This window comes from Argiope bruennichi, chromosome X2, assembly GCF_947563725.1.
Source record: "Argiope bruennichi chromosome X2, qqArgBrue1.1, whole genome shotgun sequence".
Lineage (NCBI taxonomy): Eukaryota > Metazoa > Arthropoda > Arachnida > Araneae > Araneidae > Argiope > Argiope bruennichi.
This window is the reverse complement of record NC_079163.1, coordinates 16032621-16049743: the sequence shown is the minus strand read 5'-3', so window position 1 is coordinate 16049743 and position 17123 is coordinate 16032621.

Below are 17123 nucleotides of genomic sequence, written 5' to 3'. Positions count from 1 at the left end.
ATTTTACGTAATAAGATAGTCGAAATCTATAACTTTTCTGAAACGTAGTTCTATAATTACCTGACTCGAGTTATTATTGAGTTGAACATAAAATATTCCGAGATGCTCTGTTTTGTCATCAAATTGCAGCCAAATTTGATATTCGTTCGCAATGAAACGTGTGGTTTCAATTTCTACTGGGAAAAAAATACTTACAAAGACTTTCAGGAAAATTTTTCGACAGAAAATAGAATATATATGCTACATGTAAATATTCATGTGAAGCAATGCCTAATAGATTTCTATTGTCAAATAACAAATGCATTTGAAATCTCCACAAAAAAATGTCAGTTTGAGTAGTTGCATTTCTAGGAAGCAACATTTAGGCAGGCCATATTTTATATAATAAAATTTTAAAGTATGATAGATTATTTTTTACACTGATGAGTGTTTGATAACTAGTTTCGATGATTAAAAATTAATTTAGATAATCTATGTTTAAATTAATTTTAATAAAATTAATTTAGATAATCTATGTTTCAAAGGAGCTCGAGTGCTATTTTAAGATGATCCTTATCATTTTCAGCCATGGACTGATGACGATGATGGCGACTGAGCCGATAGATATCCTTTCTTCGAGCTTCCGTGGTAAGATATTTGGTTGTAACGGATTTGGCTTACGGCATATCAACTTACATGGTGGTTCTTCGATGAAATGAGGTTTTCAAACTGGAACTATCCAACTCCAAACCGAAGCTTTATCACAAGGTCATCCTAATCGTAATCGGATTTATAAAATAGCATTTTGTATGATATTCGTTATGCTCTCATGTCGTACTTCACATTATCGACTCTGATTTTACAAAAGCTGCTACTTCAGTCGATTGCAGTTAGACCGTTATTAAACTAACAGAATTACAGTTCCATTTAATTTAATACTTTTATTCGATTTCAACAATATTATTTTGATATCAATCTTCTTTGTAAATTTTCCAATTTGTGAAAGATGGAATGAACGTTTGCATTCCTATTCAAATGCAGATCCAACATAAAAATACGAAGTATGTGTATGTGCGTGTATTAAAAAGTGACAACTCAAAACCTAAGAAGCTAAATACATTATTTTAAAATGCTATTTTTTTCATAAAAATTGTAGATTAAAAGGAAATATTGAATCAAATTGATCAAAAATAACCATATCGGTCATGGAAAGATAGTTTGCCATGGATTTGAGGACTAATTTCCCAAAAGATCGACTTATGTATCGAATGGATGCATGTTAAGTACATCGAGTGTCAAATGTCCTAATTCTGCTGAGTTGCAGAAATTTATGGAACTGATGTGAGCTATGGAAGTTATCAACCTCGTCATCTGACCAGGATTCAAATTATGAGATCTATTTCAAAGTAATTGTTTCGTAGATTCAAAGTAAAACTCTGATCTAAACTGAATTTATCACATTTTATTCAATTAATTATCAGCTAGAGGGCTCTAAACATTTGAAAATACTCTATGATCATTTTATACATTAAATATAACAAGATTATCACAAAATTATTTTTGTGTAATTTGTGAAATAATACAAAAAATAATTATCAGTTTACATCCTGTTCATTTTTTGGGGTGTCAAAATAATCGGCAGCTTAATCAAATACAAGCCTCTTATTGGAAAGCAGAAGCCAGAGAGCTCATAAGTTTATCCCTCTGACTGAAGGCGATTCGGTTCGAAAACATCAGAAAATTCTCCATTTTAAGCATTAAATATAACAAGATGATCATAAAATGATTTTTGAGGAATTCATGAAATAATATAATAAAATTCTCAGTTTACGTCCTAGTCAACTTTTGGTATGTCAAAATAATCGACAGCATAATCAAATCCCAAGCCCCTTATAGGAAAGCAGAAGAAAGGGAGCTCATGTGTTCATCCCTCTGACTGAAGGAGATTCGGTTCGAAAACATCAGAAAATTCTCCATTTTAAGCATTAAATATAACAGGATGATCATAAAATGATTTTTGAGGAATTCATGAAATAATATAATAAAATTCTCAGTTTACGTCCTAGTCAACTTTTGGTATGTCAAAATAATCGACAGCATAATCAAATCCAAGCCCCTTATAGGAAAGCAGAAGAAAGGGAGCTCATGTGTTCATCCCTCTGACTGAAGGAGATTCGGTTCGAAAACATCAGAAAATTCTCCATTTTAAGCATTAAATATAACAAGATGATCATAAAATGATTTTTGAGGAATTCATGAAATAATATAAAAAAATTCTCAGTTTACGTCCTAATCATCTTTTAGTATGTCAAAATAATCGACAGCATAATCAAATCCAAGCCCCTTATAGGAAAGCAGAAGAAAGGGAGCTCATGTGTTCATCCCTCTGACTGAAGGAGATTCGGTTCTAAAACATCCGAAAACTCTTCTCATCTGTACAAACTGAAAAAAAAAAGTAATATGCTTATCTCAACTGCCATCGTTTCATTAATTTAACGAGAACCACATAAGCCCGATGGTAAATTTTATGAAATAATGCCATAAAAAATCCATTAGGTATTTGATCCCAGTACATAATATAATGACATCCTGCGCCCCTGATATCTATAATACTGACTTATCTAACCAGTTGGATGGGCAAAAGTTGGAAAAAAAGGAGGGAAAAAAGACAAGGCAAATCATCCTCGGGATCTCCACAGTGAACACCATCGAAGTCACATCCTGGACAACTATATTTAACGTTTAACAAAGTAATGGTAAAATGAAGAGGTTGGTTTGGTTATTTTAGCGTTCTGCTTTAAAGCAACACTAGGGCTATTTTGGGACGGATCTTGTAATTTTGAACCGCTGTCAGATGACGAGGACGGCGCCGCCCTCTCCACACCACGCCAAACCAGCGGGAGGACGTTTGGCTCGGACGGATTTAACGTACACCAGACCCGCTTACACCACGGTTCTTCGGTGTAATCGGTCTCGAACCTGAAACCCTCCGGTTCCGAAGCCGAGATCTTACTAGGAGGCAACCGCGGCCCAGTAAAATGAGGAGAAAAAACTTTAAAAAAAACAAATAGTGATAATATATCGAACTTGCAGAGAAGCGCTGATGTTTATAGATGCAGGTTCGCTACATATTTTGAGGCCATTAGCTGTGGGTAATGTAAATAACAGTAATTAACTGAAAAGAAAAAAATCTGAAAAATGATAAAAACTGATAATTAACATTCAACACATGTATATGACATGTATAAATATGTAAATAAACAATGTCTATAAAAAAACCTTGTTAACATTAATGCAATGAGATCCGGCTATATACTATTATGCATTTAATATTAACCCTTGGCACTCGGAAAAGTAATTCGATGCATAATTCACCTAATACAAAGATTTGTTTATTTCTCTGAAAAATAAATATACATAATTGTTTTAAGCCGAATTTCTTTGAAAAATTAATCTATATCTTTTTACCATTCTGTAGGTATTTTTAATAATTAAAAATCAAAAATAAATAAATAAAATTTTAAAATGATGCACTGTTTTGAAGGTGGCCATGAGTCACCTCTCGAATGCAAAGCGTTAATTGTGTTTTGCTAATCCTGTAATAAAAAGAACAAATTTGACCGTATAATAATATGCCATTTTGGATTTACCAAATCTACCATCTTGGATAAAACGTCCTCAAGTTATTGTAGATTTTCAGTTCAATAAAAATTCATTTAACCTCTTCATTTGTCTCAAAATTCGTTCGTCCCAAATAGCTCATATGTAGCTTAAACCTAGGTGGTGATTTACCTAAACTAATTTACACAAACAATCATTTAATCATTCGATGGAAACGGATGGAAAATAATTCATTATAATCAATTATTCTAATCATTAAAAATTAAATTTCAATTTCACATCCAACTTAATATTTAAATTGAGATATTTATAATAATATTCAAAAATACAATGACTGAAACATTTATAATTGATAAATAAATTATTTAATTATGTCCTGTATCAGTGTTTATTTTAATGAGATAGTAACCGTATATCAACCAATTTATCCAATTATTAAAAAAAGTAAGGCTTCATTTTGAATCCAATTTAATATTTAAATTGAGATATTTGTAATAATATTTAAAAATACAATGAAGGAAAAATATACAATCGATAAATGAAAGATTTTAGTTTTTTTCGTATCAGTGTACTTTATTTTTAATGAGTTAATAACCCCCTAACGATTTATAATAGAGTCATCGAAACTATAAACAAATTTCAGCTGTGGAATCATTTGATTTATTTTTCCCATGAAAGTTGGTCCTCTTGTCAACTAAACACTCATTACTCAGTTTATCCCAATTAAGTGGTAAGAAAATATCGACTTATTTAATTACTAATTAACTAAGCACATACAACCATATTAAATTTAAAAATTGGCTTCCAACATTCATTTTCATTTGCCAAATCGCTATCCTCGGATAACCTTTTCAGCAATTTGTAAAGAAAAATATCATTTAAAATTGAAAAGATGGTATCCATTAAATTAAAATCCTAATTATGTTTGAAAATTCCCTTCTTTTAAAAATGCTCATTCAATTCCGGAAAGGAAAAGTCGTGACGATATTGTGGAGAAGGGTGGTGGAGGGGGTCATTGAGCAAAAGTAATGCTTCACATTTTAAATTATTAACTGATTAATTATTATATTTATTGAAATTCCGCTAATAAAACTTCACTTTAAAATATTTCGTCTAGGAATTTCTGTCCGCCTTTCGCGTGTATACTAATTTTCTTCATTCTAATCGAAAATATGCAACTCTGAGTTTGGTTTATTTTTTATCATGTTTCCTCTTTTCTAAATTGGGCAAATTAGATCAAGTATTGTGAATTCGGGAGAAATTGAGTCAAGCGATCTTTCCACAAATTTGGATGCTCATTAATTATTTATTGTATTTATTCAAAAAGGGGACAAAATTTAATTCAAAAATATTTCTAGCTTTCTTCTAGCAATTCCTGTCTGATTTTACATGAGCTTTGGTGCATCAGGGAGAAACTGAGTCAAGCAATCTTTCACGAATTTGGATATTCGTGAATTATTTAATGCATTTATTAAAAAAAGGGGGGGGGGCAAATTTTATTCAAAAATATTTCTAGCTTACTTCTAGTAATATCTGTGTTGATTTTACATGCGATTTGGTAATAAATTCATAGTCTTTCCAAAATAAAAACCAAAACAATCGAAACTTGGAGTTAAATAATTTATTCAACTTGCAAGTTGGGCCTGGTGGTAAAGTCTCGGCTCGTGAACCGTAGGATTTCAGGTTCGAGACCTGATTCCACCGAAGAACCGTCGTGTAAGGGGGTCTGTTGCACGTTAAATCCGTTCGGGAAAAACGTCCTCCAGCTGGTGTGGTGTGAAGAGGGGAGTGGCAGCTCAGGTGTCGTCCTCGTCATCTGACCGTGGTTCAGAATTACGAGGTCGGTCCCAAAATAGCCCTAGTATTGCTTTACAAGGGGATGTTAATATGAATAAACCTAATCAACTTGTAAGTTATATTTTAACACAAAATCTTGAAACTCTTCTGAAATTCGATAAGTTCTTAATTTTTGTTATAAATTTTCCTCAAGTGAAAATCTCACTAAATATTGCGTATTTAGTTGGAATATTGTAAACCTCTTTCGCTGCTCTGATGAACAAGTCATTAAATAGTTGTCGATTATAATAAAAGTTTTTTTAACCCTTTCAGAGCCATTTACAAGATATCACGTAGGAAGCTGCGGTAAGATTAAGCGCTTAAAAATTTCGCTGGGAGTGAATGGTTTAAAGTAGAGAAAACGAACAACTTTCATGAGCAAAAATGCATTTCAAATAACAATACAAATAAATCATGAGGGAAAAGAACAGTCACGACATTCTGAACATCGCTATTGATTACGAAAAAATTTCTAACGATTAAAATTAAGCAAAGAATCGTCAGTTATCCTTCATTTTCAGATGAAACATCATTGCCTCCATGAAATTTCTGAAAAAATCAGAAATAGCCCAAATAAAGAATGATGCTTCATTTTTGAGACCTTCAGATCAGGTCTAATTTTATGTCGATCATTCACTTTAATTTTGACATTAAATATCTTTGACACTGAAGTAGGATTAAGATGTCATTATGCTTCATGACAAGAGGATGCATGATCGAGAAGAATATTTTTTAGGTCACAAGTCGAGTTTGGTTTCGTTATATTAACGCCATATTTATTACAGCAGCACTAGAGCTATTTCGAAATAGATATCCTAATTTTGAACCATGTTCAGATAACGAGGACGACATCTGAACTATCACCCTCTTTTCAAATTTTCGCATCACACCAACGAAAGAATATTTGGCCCAGACAGATTCGACGTGCACCAAGCCAACTTATACGACCGACTTTCGGTCCAGTCGGATTTCGACCCCAAAATCCTTCTGTCCCGAAACCGAGATCCTACTAACAGACCTCCAAGGCCAAATTTTCCACTAATATAATGCATCTCAAATACAAAAAATATTAATTATTTTGATCAAAATTATATGCAATAGTAAAATTAATTCCAAACATAACACCAGCCTGCAACAATTTCTTGTTTTAAAAGTAATAGTTGTTTTTTATGTATTTTTGCATGCTTATTTCAAAAATAATATCAGTTTTTACGTATCACGTACAGTTTTTTTGAAAAGTAAATTTTTTAAATAAGTAAAAATACACAGATTTTTTGCGATTTGGATAGGATAAATTAATAAAGTATGTATGTTTATTTATTTAAATTCTGAAAACCTCTTACTTCATTGAAATTAAATAATACATTTATATTGAATAAATACTTATAATTGTATTTTTTTGTGTGCTTTTGATAGTGCTAATAGTATATCTGAAAGCGAAAGTGATGAAAAAGACTTGAATTTCACCGTGAAAAATGAAGTACCTGAAAAATTTAATAAAGCCGAATTAAATGACTTAATTCGCGATTTAGGTTTAACTAAAGAAAATGTAGAATTATTAGGCTCTCGGTTAAAAGAGAAAAATTTATTAACGACACATACGTCGTTTAGTTGGTACAGGAATCGAGAAAAGCAATTTTTATTATTTTTCAAATCTGATAACTTTTTGGTTTATTGCGCTGACATACCTGGTTTGTTACATGAAGTAGAAGATAATATTCCTTATAATCCGAATGATTGGCGACTATTTATACATTCCTCAAAGAGGAGTCTAAAAGCAGTTTTATTGCATAACGAATCTAAACTTGCATCAGTTCCAGTTGCACATTCCGTTTTCATGAAAGAAACATATGAAAGTATGGAGATGCTTCTCACTAAAGTTAAATACACTGAACACAAGTGGGCAATATGTGGTGACTTAAAGGTTATAGGTCTGCTTCTCAGGCAACAAAGTGGATTTACTAAATTTCCGTGCTTTATTTATGAATGGGATAGCAGGGACAGAGAAAGTCATTGGATAAAAAAGATATGGCCGAAGTGACAAGAATGGATTCCTGGTAAGAAAAATATTTTAAATGAATAGATCCACAAAATATTTTATTGCCCCCCCCTTCACAAAAAATTGGGACTTATAAAGCAGTTTGTGAAAGCTTTGGATAAAGGTGGAAAATGTTTTGAGTATCTTATATCGAAGTTCCCAAAATTGTCTAGCGCTAAAATTAAAGAAGGTGTATTTGATGGAACACGTTAGAATTAGTTAAAGATTCCAATTTTGAACAATGTATGACAAATAGAGAGAAGCGGGCTTGGGTTGCATTTAAAGATGTCGTAGAAGGTTTTTTGGAAAATGAGAGAAAAGAAAATTACAAAGAACTTGTAACTGAGTTATTACGTACTTTTCATCTTTTGGGGTGCAATATGAGCATTAAAATTCACTTCCTTCACTCACATTTGTAATACTTCCCTGACAATTTAGGAAAAATGAGTGACGAGCAAGGTGAAAGATTCCACCAGGATATAAAGGAGATGGAACGCAGATATCAAGGACGGTGAGATGTTAACATGATGGCCGATTACTGTTGGTATTTAAAAAGTGACAGTGATGTGGACCATAAACGAAAAACCCGAAAAAGTATCACAAAAGTTATCATAATATTGTAAATGAACAGCATTATTGTGTTTAGTTAATAGTAACTACAGTTGCAACTGTATGCATTATACTGCATTTTGTTCATTTTTTCATCGTCATTTGTAAAAAGTCCTTACGTGTTACATAAAATTTAGTTTGCATTTTGGAATGACATCATCATTGCTGATATAAATCAATTAAAATTTTACAAACAAGAAAAAAAAATTTTTTTGTAGGCTGGTATAATTATTCATCTAATACAATTATTTCTTTATTGATGTCAGATGATGTACCGTCTTGAACAGTGCCTGAAAAGAGCATCCGAGTGCAAAGGGTTAATGAGATTTTTAGATATCACTTTCACTTGCCTTATTCTCACTTTAATAACATAATATTAACGGGGGAGTCATCCCCTCAGCTTACTTGCATACGTTCACAATATAACCCATTTTACCTGAATGATGAAGAAAATTCGATTAGGTAATTTGGACATCTTTCCGTTGATTGAGGGCTCTCAAAATTTGATACAAGTTTAAAATTTTAGTGTCAGTTTTTAGTTTGATTAACGTCCCGTGTTAAAGCAAAACTAGGGCTATTATTGAGACGGACCTCATAATTTTGAACCGCGGTCAGATGATGAGGATGGCAAATGAGCTGGCACGCCCTCTCTAAGCTTCCACACCAGGGGAGGACATTTGACCCCGACGTATTTAACGTGCAACAGACCCGCTTACACGAAGATTCTTCGATGGAATCGGGTCTCGAAGATGAAACCCTCCGGTTCCAAAGCTGAGGAATTTCCACTAGGCCGCAGCGGCTAAATTTTTGAGTCAGAACTGCATATATATTTTCATTTATCCAGATGGTTGCGTTTTTATCTGGTTGCATTATGTTTGCATACGCTTGAAAAGACAGATAGTTTACCGATTTAATATTTTGATCACGTCCACAGACAGCCAGAATTCAAGACATTACTTTTACGGACTCAGAGAGGTCTGAAACTTAGCACGCTCATTGCCACTACTCACACATGATATTCGGACCATCTATCTAATTAGATGACCCCTTTGCTACCTCATAACTGTAATAGATAATCTAATTAAGATAGATAGATAATCTAATAGAGATAATCTAATTAAGTAGATGGTTCGGTGCATTTAGATAGAAGATGTGATCCACAAGTGATATTTAGTTATATTAACGTCCCGTTTTGAAAGCAATACTAGGTCTATTTTGGGACGAACCTCGTAATTTTGAACCGCTTTCAGATGACAAGGACGACACTTGAGCTGGCACTTCCATCTCCAAACTTTCACGCCACACCAGCGAGAAGACGTTTGGCTCCGACGGATTTAGCGTGCATCAGACTCGCTTACACGAAGGTTCTTCGGTGATGAGTCGCATAGCAATCATCAGTGGATTCATTAATATTTCGATCTGCAATTTTTTTATGATTACATTACTTACTACCTGTATACTTTACAAGAGATAAACTATAAACCAATCAATGAAAAATAGTACAAAATTAATATAAAAACCAATTCTTACATAGAAATTCTGCAAAAACTCTCATAGTAATTATTTCAAAGATGAAATTCTACTTAATTTTACTACCACAGCATTTTATCCTTGATTCTGAGTTTTTACTCTGCACTCGGATGGCTCCTTTCAGGCATCGTTCGGGCCACAGTGGCTTGATGGAAAGGCCTTGGCATCGGGAGGGTTTCAGGCTCGTGTCTTGATTCCACTTAGGAAACGTCGTGTAAGTGGGTCTGGTGCACGTTAAATCCATCGGGACCAAACGTCCTCCCGCTAGTGTTGTATGCAAACTTGGAGAGAGGGGTGCCAACTCAGCTGTCGTCTTCGTCATCTGACCACTGTTCAAAATTACAAGGCCCGTCTCAAAATAGCCCTAGTGTTACTTTAAAAACGGGACGTTAATATCACTAAATTAAACTTAGGCCATATACAAGATGGTGCGTTATTTCGACGTTTTATTTCTTTATTTTTTTAAATTTTAATTGTTAAAAATACCTACAAAGTGGCAAAAAGATGCAGATCACTTTTTCCAGGAAATTTAACTTCATATTATATATATATATATATATATATATATATATATATATATATATATATATATATATATATATATATATATATATATTTAATGATATTTTAAAATCAAATTTAAGTCTTAATTAATTTCCAAATTTGTATCTTAATTTAGCTCATATTAATTTCATTTTAAAATGGTCACTTATTTCCTGATCCAATTCCCACTTTTTATTTAATTAATTATACGCGAGAACTATAAAAGTGCTTGTCTGAGCATTTCAGTATTTTCTCACACTCCGAGTGAAGGGATAAAACTCCTTAATGCTTACAATATCCTTTTAAAGATACCTAAATTTCCCTTTCCTAAGTCTATACTGGTCAAAAAAATCCCTAGCAAAATTTTAGTGTAAAATCACTAAAGGGAAAACCTTTGATCTTCTTCTGCTCTTGTGACGCGAAGTAGACTGGCTTATTTCTGACCACTTATTCTTCTTCACGCCGTATGAAGAAGGCGATGTTGCGATGCTTTTTTTTTTTATTTGTGTAAAAGGCAGCCGGCCTTTCTTTCTCCTTTCATTATTTTAAGTGTTGTGATCGTCCTAAATGTTGTGCAGTCCCTTTAATTATTAATTAAAAAATATTTAAAAAGATCAATTGCTCGTTATTATTGGTCCTGAGATTCTTAAGCCTTTCTAAATGCTGTTCGCTTTTATATTAATTTCTATTCTGACTTATTTCTATATTTAAATATCAAAAGTTATATATTTCGATGCGCCAGTCAGACACGCCATTATTTGGGAATTCAGTTGAAGCAATCGATCATTCCTTAAAATAATTCGAAGGGTTTTAGAATTGTCAATGCCATTCCGCTTACCTGATATTCTCAGTTTCACAAGCAGAACGAAGATGGATGCCTGGAATTGCCTGGATCCAAATGAATGCAAAATCTCGTTGGGATCCATGCTCGATTCCTAGAATTGTCAGATAAGTAGATTTGGCGCACAAGAATTTATCTTGCCTTCCAGGAAAAAGCTTAGGAAAGGTATACCGGCTAGGATGACATCCTCGTCACCTGACGATGGTCCAAAATTGCGAAATTCGGCCTAATATAATCCTCGAGTATTTCCAGAAATGGAAGGTTAATCTGATTAAACCACAGCATACACCAACTCAAGAAATCATTCTCAAACAAAAAGGAAACTTATTACGCAAAGGTTTTATAAAGCCTTATTTTTGTGAAATCAGAAACTTTTAAGAGAATTCACCTTCATTCATGCTTTTTATTTTAAAATTGTTCCAAATCTTTTTATTTCGTGTTGCAGAAGCAACTACTTAATTTAATATATTTAGTTTCTTAACTGAATTATGAAGAAATAAAAAAAATTAATCACTCTTATGTCAAGATTTCGTTTAAAACTTCCAACATAAGCTCTATTTCTATCAATTTTAAATCTATCCTTTGCATGGCGAAATACATTTTGAGGCATTTTAGAAGTGAAATTCTGAACAGTTTACTGAATGCAAGCGCGAAGTCTAAGGACAAAATACTTTTTTTAAACATAATTGTAATCAAAGTGAACATAAAATAGTTTTTTTTTTCTTAAAAAACAATGCATAATTAATTCTGGAACACTAAATAAAAATTTTTGGTTCGCCCTGTGCTTACAAAAACAAAATGAGGTATATCCCTTGCAAATTTTAAACATAAATTTTAAAAAAAAGGAGTATTCGGTTTTTCAAAAATAGATAGTCAGTTACTTTTGAAATACCCTGTACAACATTTTCCCTCACATAGCGAAGATCTGTCTTGCTCTCTTTTTTACAAGAAAGCCTATCCAGTTAATCAGAAGTCTTTCAAATTACTCTAACCTATATAACTTATAGCTGTTAGAAACTGAGCAATGAAAGAATGTGTTATAAACATCCTGCATTTAACTATTGAAATAAGAACAAAAAATGCTATAAACTTTAGCTCGAAGAAGGTTTCCGAATGTTGTCTGCCTTATCTGTAGAAGCCATTGAAGACCATTTTTTTCTCTCCACCACGATGGGAAAAAATATTTTTATAGTCTCTTCCCCTTATGCCGTAATGCAAAAGAATAAATCTTTTAGTACTCATAAACTGGATCACTCCGATCCAAAGCGGGGTTCTCCATCCCCCATGTGGTCTCCTCGAAGGAGCAGAATCGTCTGCCTCTATTCGAAAGCGCATACATATTCAATTCAATTTTGTAAATTCATTGCAGTAATGTTGCGAGTGCATCCGTTTTGCCAACGTCTGATGGTTTTTCCGTTATGAAAAAGAAGACTCATACGGAAGGCATCGTCAAAATTTTACATCAATCAACGATGCGATATCTAAAATTAAAAATAAAAGGCCTATTATCCAATATATACATGCAAGCATTTTCCATACATGCAGCTCGACAAGAGTTTATCAGAACAAGATGTTATGCATCGCTTTTCTTAAAGAAGTTGATATCATTTAAAACTTGTAACAGCTCCCTGGATTCTATGTTACAAAGTATACCTGCCATTATGACCATTATTTCAAAATATTGAGAATTTATTCTCTTTCGGAAACATCGTACTGTTCAATCATCTGAATGTGATAAATTAGTGCTGAATATGAGTAAAAAAAATTTCCAAAATTTTAGGAATTTGTTCTTTATCGGAAACAGATCGTACTGTTCAATCAACTGGATGTGATAAATTAGTGCTCAGTTTGAGAAAAAATTGATTTTTTCAAATTTTTAGGAATTTTTTCCGTTTTGAAAACAGATCGCACTGTTCAATCAAACGAATGTGATAAATTAATGCTCCATTTGAGCAAAATTGATTTTTTCAACACTTTAAGAAAGATATATCGTGTTTTGGGGACGAAACTTGAATATCTTAGAGGCCACATTGAGCAATTTTACGGTTAACTATATCTTGAAAAATAATTTAATACAACCAGTATCAAAAGTAATTACATAACTTTTTAATGAGAATTTCTTGGTGTTATTGTGCTGTAAGAAAATATGGTAAAGTGCTTGAGGAAATCTCATTGACTTTCCAAACAGTTTATTTTCACTCCGATATTTTCCTTCCGCCTTCGAAGACCAACTAATTCATAATAATGACAAATAATTTCTTCATCCTCAACATTTTTCCCAATGAATTACAATCATTTCGTAAATGACCATATGACCAATTTATGAAAAGTTATATCTAAACAGTAAACTATATAAAAGTTTATATATACGCACAGAATTCTATGACCGTCTGAGGAAATCTCATTGACTTTCCAAACAGTTTATTCTCACTCCGATATTTTCCTTCCGCCTTCGAAGACCAACTTATTCATAATAATGACAAATAATTTTTAAAGCAAATTTCTTCATCCTCAGCATTTTTCCCAATGAATTACAATCATTTCGTAAATGACCATATGACCAATTTATGAAAAGTTATATCTAAACAGTAAACTATATAAAAGTTTATATATACGCACAGAATTCTATGACCGTCTGAGGAAATCTCATTGACTTTCCAAACAGTTTATTCTCACTCCGATATTTTCCTTCCGCCTTCGAAGACCAACTTATTCATAATAATAACAAATAATTTCTTCATCCTCAGCATTTTTCCCAATGAATTACAATCATTTCGTAAATGACCATATGACCAATTTATGAAAAGTTATATCTAAACAGTAAACTATATAAAAGTTTATATATATGCACAGAATTCTATGACCGTCTGAGGAAATCTCATTGACTTTCCAAACAGTTTATTCTCACTCCGATATTTTCCTTCCGCCTTCGAAGACCAACTTATTCATAATAATGACAAATAATTTTTAAAGCAAATTTCTTCATCCTCAGCATTTTTCCCAATGAATTACAATCATTTCGTAAATGGCCTTATGACCAATTTATGAAAAGTTATATCTAAACAGTAAACTATATAAAAGTTTATATATATGCACAGAATTCTATGACCGTCTGAGGAAATCTCATTGACTTTCCAAACAGTTTATTCTCACTCCGATATTTTCCTTCCGCCTTCGAAGACGAACTTATTCATAATAATGACAAATAATTTTTAAAGTAAATTTCTTCATCCTCAGCATTTTCCCCAATGAATTACAATCATTTCGTAAATGACCTTATGACCAATTTATGAAAAGTTATATCTAAACAGTAAACTATATAAAAGTTTATATATATGCACAGAATTCTATGACCGTCTGAGGAAATCTCATTGACTTTCCAAACAGTTTATTCTCACTCCGATATTTTCCTTCCGCCTTCGAAGACCAACTTATTCATAATAATGACAAATAATTTTTAAAGCAAATTTCTTCATCCTCAGCATTTTTCCCAATGAATTACAATCATTTCGTAAATGACCATATGGCCAATTTATGAAAAGTTATATCTAAACAGTAAACTATATAAAAGTTTATATATATGCACAGAATTCTATGACCGTCTGAGTAAATATCATTGACTTTCCAAACAGTTTATTCTCACTCCGATATTTTCCTTCCGCCTTCGAAGACGAACTTATTCATAATAATGACAAATAATTTTTAAAGCAAATTTCTTCATCCTCAGCATTTTTCCCAATGAATTACAATCATTTCGTAAATGACCTTATGACCAATTTATGAAAAGTTATATCTAAACAGTAAACTATATAAAAGTTTATATATACGCACAGAATTCTATGACCGTCTGAGGAAATCTCATTGACTTTCCAAACACTTTATTCTCACTCCGATATTTTCCTTCCGCCTTCGAAGACCAACTTATTCATAATAATAACAAATAATTTCTTCATCCTCAGCATTTTTCCCAATGAATTACAATCATTTCGTAAATGACCATATGACCAATTTATGAAAAGTTATATCTAAACAGTAAACTATATATAAGTTTATATATACGCACAGAATTCTATGACCGTCTGAGGAAATCTCATTGACTTTCCAAACAGTTTATTCTCACTCCGATATTTTCCTTCCGCCTTCGAAGACCAACTTATTCATAATAATGACAAATAATTTTTAAAGCAAATTTCTTCATCCTCAGCATTTTTCCCAATGAATTACAATCATTTCGTAAATGACCATATGACCAATTTATGAAAAGTTATATCTAAACAGTAAACTATATAAAAGTTTATATATACGCACAGAATTCTATGACCGTCTGAGGAAATCTCATTGACTTTCCAAACAGTTTATTCTCACTCCGATATTTTCCTTCCGCCTTCGAAGACGAACTTATTCATAATAATGACAAATAATTTTTAAAGCAAATTTCTTCATCCTCAGCATTTTTCCCAATGAATTACAATCATTTCGTAAATGACCTTATGACCAATTTATGAAAAGTTATATCTAAACAGTAAACTATATAAAAGTTTATATATATGCACAGAATTCTATGACCGTCTGAGTAAATCTCATTGACTTTCCAAACAGTTTATTCTCACTCCGATATTTTCCTTCCGCCTTCGAAGACCAACTTATTCATAATAATGACAAATAATTTTTAAAGCAAATTTCTTCATCCTCAGCATTTTTCCCAATGAATTACAATCATTTCGTAAATGACCATATGGCCAATTTATGAAAAGTTATATCTAAACAGTAAACTATATAAAAGTTTATATATATGCACAGAATTCTATGACCGTCTGAGTAAATCTCATTGACTTTCCAAACAGTTTATTCTCACTCCGATATTTTCCTTCCGCCTTCGAAGACCAACTTATTCATAATAATGACAAATAATTTTTAAAGCAAATTTCTTCATCCTCAGCATTTTTCCCAATGAATTACAATCATTTCGTAAATGACCATATGACCAATTTATGAAAAGTTATATCTAAACAGTAAACTATATAAAAGTTTATATATACGCACAGAATTCTATGACCGTCTGAGGAAATCTCATTGACTTTCCAAACAGTTTATTCTCACTCCGATATTTTCCTTCCGCCTTCGAAGACCAACTTATTCATAATAATGACAAATAATTTTTAAAGCAAATTTCTTCATCCTCAGCATTTTTCCCAATGAATTACAATCATTTCGTAAATGACCATATGACCAATTTATGAAAAGTTATATCTAAACAGTAAACTATATAAAAGTTTATATATATGCACAGAATTCTATGACCGTCTGAGGAAATCTCATTGACTTTCCAAACACTTTATTCTCACTCCGATATTTTCCTTCCGCCTTCGAAGACCAACTTATTCATAATAATAACAAATAATTTCTTCATCCTCAGCATTTTTCCCAATGAATTACAATCATTTCGTAAATGACCATATGACCAATTTATGAAAAGTTATATCTAAACAGTAAACTATATATAAGTTTATATATACGCACAGAATTCTATGACCGTCTGAGGAAATCTCATTGACTTTCCAAACAGTTTATTCTCACTCCGATATTTTCCTTCCGCCTTCGAAGACCAACTTATTCATAATAATGACAAATAATTTTTAAAGCAAATTTCTTCATCCTCAGCATTTTTCCCAATGAATTACAATCATTTCGTAAATGACCATATGACCAATTTATGAAAAGTTATATCTAAACAGTAAACTATATAAAAGTTTATATATACGCACAGAATTCTATGACCGTCTGAGGAAATCTCATTGACTTTCCAAACAGTTTATTCTCACTCCGATATTTTCCTTCCGCCTTCGAAGACGAACTTATTCATAATAATGACAAATAATTTTTAAAGCAAATTTCTTCATCCTCAGCATTTTTCCCAATGAATTACAATCATTTCGTAAATGACCTTATGACCAATTTATGAAAAGTTATATCTAAACAGTAAACTATATAAAAGTTTATATATATGCACAGAATTCTATGACCGTCTGAGTAAATCTCATTGACTTTCCAAACAGTTTATTCTCACTCCGATATTTTCCTTCCGCCTTCGAAGACCAACTTATTCATAATAATGACAAATAATTT